This window comes from Mandrillus leucophaeus, unplaced genomic scaffold, assembly GCF_000951045.1.
Source record: "Mandrillus leucophaeus isolate KB7577 unplaced genomic scaffold, Mleu.le_1.0 Scaffold96, whole genome shotgun sequence".
Classification (NCBI taxonomy): domain Eukaryota; kingdom Metazoa; phylum Chordata; class Mammalia; order Primates; family Cercopithecidae; genus Mandrillus; species Mandrillus leucophaeus.
Window position 1 is genome coordinate 2,743,027 of NW_012110474.1, and position 10,298 is coordinate 2,753,324.

The 10,298-nt window shown below is 39.0% G+C and overlaps 1 pseudogene; it reads left to right on the forward strand.

Moving 5' to 3' along the window:
• The first annotated feature begins 7,998 nt into the window (after positions 1–7,998).
• LOC105532437 lies at positions 7,999–8,979 on the forward strand (annotated as a pseudogene).
• The last annotated feature ends 1,319 nt before the right edge of the window (positions 8,980–10,298 follow it).

The window sequence follows — 10,298 nt, forward strand, 5'->3', positions numbered from 1 at the left end:
GTGATTTGGGCCCTCATTTTAAACTTCCTCTGCCAGCATCATACTCACACAAGTTCATCCAGAAATTATCCAATCCTTCTGTTTTTCCTTCCTTTCTGTATGTGCCTGCCCAGAGAACTCCCCACATCTCCCACCACCTTGGCCATTATCCCAGGCTAAGCCACTATTATCTCTAGCCCAACTGCCACAGCAGCCTCCTAAAGGGTGGCTCCGTATCCACTCTGTCCCCTTTTCAGCCTCAGACCCTTTACTCTCGGCCCCCTGGTTAAAACTCTTTAGTGGATCCCCATTGTCCCTGAGATAAAGACTGAAATCCTCACACAAGCCTACAAGGCCAAGTTTTGCTCAGTGTCTGGGTGTGTCTATCTCTTTGATCTGGGCTCCCACTACACTCCCCCTTTATTCTCCATACACAATCCTTCCTTCAAGTCTATGACATGCTACACCCTGCCCCACAGTTCCTGAGTGTGTTCTGATAAAATGCTCCCTTGTCCTGGAGGGCATCTCCCTCCCTTCATCACCTAGTTTATTTCTCCCTATCCTTTAAATATTGCTTCTCCTGAAAGCATTCTCTGAGCACAGACCTAGATATCTTCCTTTGATAAACTATCTCCTGGAACTTCACTCTTTCCCTTTGGAGTAATTCTTTTGGTATATAATTACTATTGTGTTTTATTTTTATCAAATAATCAAATTGTTTAATGTGATTATTGGTTTACAATCTGTCTCCCTTAATAGACTATGACTTACACGAGGGGAAAACCAGTTTCTACTCACCATTATATCCTGAGCACCTAGCCAGGGTCAGCTCCATGGATGTGTGAGCTGCACAGTTACATAGAAGAGCTTGCAAGGGTTGTATGCCTTGTTTAATGCTCTGCTGTCACCGTCTTAAAATTCTTAATTTTGGAACAAGGAACTTCATATTTTGATTTTGAACTGAGACCTGCAAATTATGTAGTCTATCTTGCAACTAGAATAGGACTTGATATACTGAAGGCACTCAATAAATATATCTTCAGTGAATGATTATCTACAGAATAATTAATACACAGATGACTATGCAGCCAATTTTGCACATGAAATTCACAAAGTTGTATCTTTGTGAATTTCATGTGCAAAAGTAAGTCCCTTCAAAATATTCCTGTCTCTTACTAACTTACTGAAATTCTCATAACATGGTTAAAATGTTTTATTAACTATTAGAGGGAGACTACAACTTCTGATCTCCCTAAGTGAAAAAACAAAACTTAAGTTCACTGAGGTATATAGCTCTGTTATTGTGATTTTCGTTAAGATAAGACTTGTGGAGGAAAGAGGGAAAGAACGGTGGCCCAGTCCTGTACTGAACATTATCAAAAGGCTGAAAGTGCTGAAGTCAGACCTCACCTACTTTCTGGTTTTACATGGAACCTACTCTATCACTTGTCAACCATGTTCTACCACTAAATTCCTTGATTAGGTCAATGTCACACATGGATTTTATTAACTCATATAGTGAAATTTGGTTTCTAGGAGGCTTTTCCTAGATGTGTGATCTAAGACAAATTATTTAACCTCTGAAACTTAGTTTTCTCATCTGTGAATTAGGGAAAATAGAGCCTAACTTATAGTACTGTGAGGATTAGAGATAATATGTGTAAAGCACTTATCATTCTGGCATGTAGTCGCAACTCAAATCATCACAATGGTAATACTAAAAAGAGGCAGAAGTCACCAGTGGGGTTTATATGTATACCACATGTGTATACATATACATATGTGTATATATATATGTATAAACATGAGAGAATCTAATTCCTTGTCATTTTTCTCACCATGGTGATTTCATGCCTGGCTTCATAAAGCAGTATCGGTAAGAGATTGAAACCAAAGGTCTCCAAACTCTGAAGCTTGTATCAGTCTGATTATGGAAGTATTTAGAGACGTCAGCTTTTGGGATAACCATTCATCATCCAGCCAGCCACCTTTCTGTGCTACAATAATTTTCAAGGCCTTCCTATATACCACAAACGCTGATGGGTGCTAAAGGTATAAAATGAATGTCACTAACTTTGACTCAAGAAATTCACTCTAGGTTGGTAACCCAATTAACCCTAATAGAGTAGGTAGTTGCCTGACTCTGGATGTTGGGGGATGAGGGAGATGAACACTTGAATCGTGAGGAAAGAACCTCTAATTGTGCTGAAGTCATGGGTAAGGAACCCATTGTTTACAACTCCCATGTGGAATATTCCATACACTACATAGGAGGAATTAACACATATGTCTTCTATTTCCCGCTGGGTCACATTCTCCTAACAAACCAGGAGGCCACGTTCTACTCCTCCCTGTCTCCCCTGCATTGCCCCACACAATGCCCAGCATAGCATTACTAAAGTTTCCATTGGAATGACTTGAATTACAGAATGCTTTTGAGAAAAAAAAATTGAAAGTTCAAGTACAAGTGGAACGAAAGAGTAAGTAATAGACAGAGAGGTGAATCTTTCAATGATATAAAAGAATTGGGGCCAAATTTTTAGGTTACTGATCTTGCCAAAGAACTGCTGAATACAAGCCTTTTGCACCCATGTGCTGACTGCCAGATGTTCAAAAACGATGACCCAACAAAATAATAAAATGGTCAAATTTGCAATGAGCATTCTTTTTTTAAAAAAAAAAAAAAAAAAGTAAATTTCCTCCAAACTACTTGTGATATTGTTAAAAGAAGCCCCAAAGGACTTACTTTAAAATCATGTTCAAAAACTCCCATATGTGAGCAGGTCCAAGACCCTGGGCTATGTGACCTATTAAAACACAAAGATTCTCCACTGGCTCACATAACCATGGACGTTTTTTCAAACGTATGAATCAAGGCTTTAGTGTGACTAGATAGTGAGGGAATTTTTTCTGAATAACCTCCCTATAATCACGGGTCATCACATTTTACAATGCAATTATTGTGGAACATATCATAACATACTTGAGATTCTAGAAATGGGAATGGGAGGGAATAGAAGGGACACAGTTACTCAAGAAAATGCAAATGCCATTTTGCTTGCAAATTAAATTTAAAATCTAATGAAGTGGGTGTAGAAAATGATTGAAAAATTAATTGAGAGAAACAAATTTGGAATACATTTGTAAGGAACATCTGTAAGAAATTCTGCTGTGACACACCTCTTCAGAGAATCAAGTGCTTCCTGTTAGCTAAAACTTGAATGGAAGCCAGGCTAACGATAGATCTTTAGAACATGTCAGAATAGTCCAATTTATACTCTGAAGCCAATTGGTGAACTCATAGACTTCCCTGGACTTGAACAAGCAACAGGGAATTTTTCCAATGCAAACTCCAAATAAATATTTAGGCCAAAATTTGTTTGTTTGTTTGTTTGTTTGTTTGTTTAACATTTGCCTCCTTTTCTTTCTGTCTATCTCTGCCTCTCATTGATGATAACTTTTAAAAATAAGCTGGACATGTCAAGACATTTTGTTTTTAAATACTTCAGCATGTAGCGCCTAAGAACAAAGGCATTCTCCTTTACAATCACACTATCACAATCAAGAACTAAGCTCCAAGTTTCTACATTCTATTTGCTTGCCATGTCTCTTAAATCTCATTTACTTTAGAACAGCCACCACTACCACCATTTTTTTTTTTTTTTTTTAAGTTTTCTGGGACACTGACATTGTGATGAGTCCATGTCACTCTACATGTAGAATTCGCCCTCCACCACCACCAATCTGTTTTTGGCTGACTGTGGGTCAGACTTTTGGGAAATCGATCACACTAGTGTTTACTGCTCATCTGTATCTTTGAATGAGAGATAATCTTTTTTTTTAAAAAAAAAAAAAGATTAAATGAGTTGGCCTTGTTAGATATTAAAAGTATCAAAGAGAGGAAGAGGTAAGGAACTGTTGATTTGTTTTAGTGCCAGATTCTTCAGATTAGATTCAGATGGTATATTCATGAGGTGTGTGTGAATCTTGAAATTTCTGAGCGTGTTTTTCAATGATTCATCAAGCCTTTAGAGATTTACTCAAAAACTCCCTTTTCTTCCTCCACTGAGAGATTTTTGAACTTGAGAATTTAGAAAGTGATTGTTCATTATCCAAATCCTTTTAGGAGAAAAAAAAGAGTGGGTGGCACTCTAAAGGAAGAATTTTAGTTGCTGGGATAAGAGGCAAAATTTATGACTTTCCCACTGATTCCTCCGCCAATATTGCCCCTCCCCAGTACCCACTTCTCCAGAGATTAAAACATGCTTGAATTGGAGTAGGCATTTCCTTCCTTCTGTTCAGTGCCAGTTCTCAGAGGAAAACATTCATTTTGCTCTTTGATTCCTGTAGCCCAGAGACAGCAATGAAAGGACCTGCTGCTTCCTGGAGTATAAGGATTTCATCTGGGGGGCTGCAGGGCAGGAAAGAGAGTTTAAAGGGTGTGTGCAGCAGCGTGGGTGTGAATGATTTCCCCCAGGGCCAGTGAGCTGGCCTGGATCCCAGAGTATGCCATTCATCCACCTTAAATTGCACCACACAGCAGAGATGCTTGAGGGAGAAGTCACTCAATGGCAGTGCCACTTGTTGCCAGTTTTCATTGTGTCTCTTTGATATGGGGTGTCCTAGAAACTGATGCAGTTTTCTACTTCTTCCCAGATGGGGAGTAAAAGATGCATGGTGCAGTGGGTCAATAAACTGTAAATGAAATAAACCAAAATGAGAATAATGAAGCCAAGAGTTGAATCTCCTCTCATGGTACTGTGGTCCTACAAATGTAAAAATGCTTGAGTCTTTCATCGTAAGTCCTATTTCTAAGCAATGAGGAGATGGTAAAAATAAACAATCTCTTGATACAGATATGGAATCTATTCAGATATCTGATGTTCAAAATGTAGACCCAACTTGATCCATATTGATCTGAGAATGTTTACTTCTACCATTCAGCCTCAGGTTATAAGAAAAATAAACATGAAATCAAGCATGTTAATAAATCTGGCTGTACTCCTTTCATCTTGAAATCAGTGTCTTTGACTGTTTCTAATTAAGGAAATACAATTTGAAAGCACTGGGGTTTTGTGAAGTTTTTGTTGTTGTTGTTATTATTTGACACAAGGAGAAAATTTTGGTCAAACCACATGATGGATTTGTCCAAATGTTGCAGGAAGTCAGGGACCCCGAATGGAGGGATGGACTGAAGCCATGGCAAAAGAACATAAATTGTGAAGATTTCATGGATATTTATTAGTTCCCCAAATTAATATTTTTATAATTTCTTATGCTTGTCTTTACTGCAGTCTCTGAACATAAATTGTGAAGATTTTATGGACATTTATCACTTCCCCAATTGATACTCTTATAATTTCCTATGCCTGTCTTTAATCTCTTAATCCCATCATCTTCATAAACTGAGGATGTATGTCACCTCAGGATCCTGTGATGATTGCATTATCTGCACAAATTGTTTGTAGAGCATGTGTGTTTGAACAATATGAAATCTGGGCATCCAAAAGGAACAGATGGCTGTGATTTTCAGGGAACAAGGGAGATAACCATTGGGTCTGACTGCCTGTGGGGCCAGACAGAACAGAGTCACATTTCTCTTCTTACAAAAGCTAATAGGAGAAATATCACTGAATTCTTTTTCTCAGCAAGGAACAGCGCTGAGAAAGAGAATGCATTCCCAGGGGTAGGTCTCTAAAATGGCTGCTCCGGGAGTGTCTGTCTTATGCAATTGCAAATAAGGGATGAAACACATCCTAGTCTCCTGCAATACCCCCAGGCTTGCTAGGATTAGGAAATTCTAGCCTGGCGAATTCTAGTCAGACCGGTTCTTTGCTCTTGAACCCTGTTTCCTGCTAAGATGTTTATTAATGACAATGTGTGCCCAACAGGACATGGACCTCCATTAGCAATTCTAGTTTCACCCTGATCTTGTGATCACTCTCTGCCCTTCTGCCTTGTGATCTTCTATTGCCCTATGAAACATACTGATCTTTGTGACCCACACCCTATTCGTACACTCCCTCCCCTTGGAAAGTCATTAATAAAAACTTGCTGGTTTTGCAGCTCAGGGGGATTCACGGAACCTGCTGACATGTGATGTCTCCCCCAGACACCCAGTTTTTAAATTTCTCTCTTGTACTCTTTCCCTTTATTTCTCAGACCAGCCCACACCTAGGGAAAATAGAAAATCTACGTTTTCTACGTTGAAATATTGGGGGCTGGTTCCCCCGATATCCAAACCTACAGTGGCCAACTGTCCCAATTCGCCTGGGACCAAGGAGTTTCCCAAGACAAGGACAGTGCTGAAACCAGGACAGATATGGAAAAACTACCGTCATTGGTCACCCTAGCAAGCCTAAAATGTGCCTATCACTTAAAACATGAATCCATTGCCTAGTTGTTACAATTGTAAACTTACCTCAGAATTGGTGAAATGGAAGAGATGTATTATTTATTGGACTTATACTGCAGAAAGCTCTGTATAAATATGAATGTCCATGAATGCAGATGACAGGATTTAACACGATGTGCTTATGGAAAAGACTAATACCCATGTCCTTTCCAGGAGCTGTTTTGTGATGTTTCCTTCTAAGAAAAGTTAAAGTAGATTTGTTTCTTCTTGACTTCTTCCTTTATGCTGAGAGCAATAACCATCCCAAAGTCTATAACCCCACTGGGTCAGGCTTTCTAATGAGTGACCACAGAAAAAACAACAGACACAGAAAGGAAGTTTCCTCTAGAGAAATTTTCTGCCAGTAAAATATTGATCTCTTTTGCCCTTGAGTCCCACAGGAAATTTTTGATAGCTATTCTACAGTAAAGAACTTCCTATTCACAAAACATATACACCATTAACCTAGTTAGAATAAGAATCTGCACTTCAGCCAGAGCTTAGTATCCATTGTGAGGTTGGGTCCGTGAGGAAAATGTTCAATAGGAATTGGAAATATTGACAGCTATTCAATAATTTACATGAGTGCCAAACAAGTCATAGAGGAAAATATCAAAGCAAAACTACTTATAACCTGTTAATAAGGATATACTGTGTCTTCTTCATTAAAAGTTTAAATAGGACTTTTGCTTCTTGCAGAAATTACTAAGTACCCTAATTAACCTTCATCTAGAGCTCACATAGTATATGATACTTTACTTATAAGGAAAATTTATTAAACAATTTGAGAAGCAGAAGAGAACCAAAATTTATTAACATGCATCATTAAGGTCTAAGAGTCGATGGAAAAGGAAGTGACAACAAAATTTGATGCTAAACATGATTGGAAGTGGTAGTAGAACAGCAGGTACTTATCCAAGAGTAGTTTGAATCTGGGGAGTACAAACACATTGGTTGCCTAGTGGTTTGAGTGCAAAGAATGAGGACAAAGAGATTAGACCACAAGGGTAATGAGAAAACATGCTACTGTGATATAGAGTAGTGGCAAGGATGGGCTGTGAAATCTGACGGCCCTGGATTTGAATCCTGGCTCCATTCCACACAACTTGACCTTGGGTAAGTTACTTAAAGATGTAAGCTTCTGTTTCCACTTATTAAAATGGGGATAAGTTGCCTCAAGACACTGAGACAGGAGCATTGCTTGAGCCCAGGCATTCCAGGCTGTAGTAAGCTACGATCACACCACTGCACTCCAGCATGGGAGACAGAGCGAGCCTGTCTCAAATAAAATAAAATAAAATAAAATAAAATAAAATAAAATATAAAATAAAATAGGAATGCTATGTGGTTGTAGCAAATGAAAGTGCTGTTTGTGTATTAAGTTAAAATGAATAAATATTAGCAATTTCATATGCTTCAACCTAAATTGCACCTACCCCTGAGGTTGTTACAAGAATTCAGTGAAATAAGGGAACCAGTTCACCTAGAGATTAAGAACATAGTCTCTGGGCTGCCATCCACCTGGCAATGGAGTCCCGTCTGTCCAGACCGTCCCAGATCTTGCTGCCCGCCCAGTGACCAAAGTCCTTCAGGTCTGGAGGTCGCGGTGTCACAGGCTCTGCGATATGTTGATGTTGGCTGAGCAGCGGCAGAAGCAGAAGTGAGCTGTGAATATTCAAAACACTGCCTGGAGTAATGCTGATTCTAAGTTTGGCCAGAGGATACTAGAGAAGATGGAGTGGTCTAAAGGAAGGGGTTTAGGGGTTCAGGAGCAAGGAGGCCCAGATCATATTAAAGTTCAAGTTAAAAATAACCACCTGGGACTTCAAGCTACAAACAATAATGAAGCCAACTGGATTGCCCATCAAGATGATTTTAACCGGCTTCTGGCAGAACTTGCCAGAGGCAGGTAACAACAGACTCCTTAGACAACAAGAAAAAGAAATCTTTTAGTCTTGAGGAAAAGTCCAAAATCATCGAAAACTGTGTTCATCATAGGAAATTTACAAAAGAAAAGGATCTATCATCTCGGAGCAAAACAGATCTTGACTGCATTTTTGGGAAAAGACAGAGTAAGAAGACTCCCAGGGGTGATTCCAGTCCCTCCACTCCAGACAGAACGAAACCACGATGACAACCCATGCTTTCACCATCCAGGAGTGTTTTGCCAAGCGAATGGCAGCACTGAAGAACAAGCCCCAGGTCGCAGCTCCAGGGTCTGACATTTCCAAGACCCAAGTGAAATGAAAAAGGGGAAAGAAAAGAAACAAAGAGGCAAAAGGTAAAAATGGGGAGAATTATCCCCTCACCCAGTCTAAGGCCAAGCGGCCTAAAGAGGGAAAGCCTAAGAGATACAAGGTCCAGGAGCCGGCGTCCAAGGAGAAAAGAGCACGGGCAGAGGGACAGCGGAGAGGCCCCTGCTGGGACGAGAGTTCTGAGGCCTCTGCTCAGGGTGCAAGGAATTGTGTGCAGCCACCCAATGGCCAGGATTTCACCCTAAAGCCCAAAAAAACAAGAGGAAAAAAAAAGCTGCAAAGCCGGTAGAGGTAGCAGTGGACGCTACGCTGAAAGAAAAAACAAAGAAAGAGAAGAAAGGTTCTAAATGAATTCTCTCCAACCAGGACCTTCCGACCACTCAGCTGTCAGGGTGTTGCCGGAGCAGACACCTCTGGCCTGAAGTCAGAGCAGAGTTCACTCCAGAGAGCTGGGGCACATCTTGTGACATGCCCATGGGTGGCCGAGTCTTGCCCTCTCACCATGTTTCTCCCCAAATTATGTTCCCAGGAGGGCTTTTTTTTTTTTAATGTTCTGAATCATGGCTCTCACAAACAAATACATTTTTGTAAACTCTGAAAAAAATCATAGTCTCTTGAGCCATGCAGCTTTCTTTTTAATGCTGACTCCACCAACATCTAGTTGTGTGATGCTGGGCAAATGACTTACTCTCCCTCTGCTTCCCTTTCCTCTTGCATATAACAAGGTTATTAACAGCGCCTGTTTTGTTGGCTTGTTGTGTTGGGATCAGTGGTTTGCAGACAATTAACCACGCAACAAGTGTTAACAATATTAAACATCTTTGAGTACTAAGGCAGTTGGTCTAAAGTGAGCCTGGAAATAATTGATAAGCAATACAGTGTTCTATTGGCTCTTGTATAGTTTTGTCTTTATGTACATATCTAATTATTAGGTTAGTTCAAAAGTAATGATGGTTTTGCCATTAACTGATGGCAAAAAACCGTAATTACTTTTGCACCAAACTAATATCTACCTATCTGATTATCTAAGTGATAACTTAATCATGACATTTGATCATATAGGTAAATAATGTTGTGTGTATTTATATACATATACACATATATGGTATATGTATGCAGATAAATGTACATCTCCTTATTGGTGTTACATCAAAAGTTAAGCCATCTAATAATAAAGTTGACTTATGAAGTTTAATCTTTCATTTCACGCTGATACATAAAATTATAATTGATGTTCAGACCCAAAAAAATTAGAAAACCAAAATACTCACTATTTAGTGAGTTAAAAAAAAATATACTAAGCAATAGCTTAACATTCTGCAGGATTAATGACCTTCAGAAGACTCTATAAACTTCTGATCAAAATAGTTAAGTAGAGATTTGGGGGGAAATGTGCAACAGAAATCTGAAATATTGACATAGGTTTTTTATTTTTTAGGATAACCAAGTAAGAAATAGCAAAAATATCACATCAAAATTGTAAAATTTTAAAAATTCATGTATCATAATTTCATGAGGATTTTGATGGTCCTTTGCTCTAATTTATAATGGGCTCCACCCATAAGTTTGAAATCAACCTTATTTGGTTCAGGTATATTTTATTATCGTATTTATATTTAGAAGCCAGTAAATCCCTGGTGATTGCATTAATTTATCAGAAATAAAGGTTG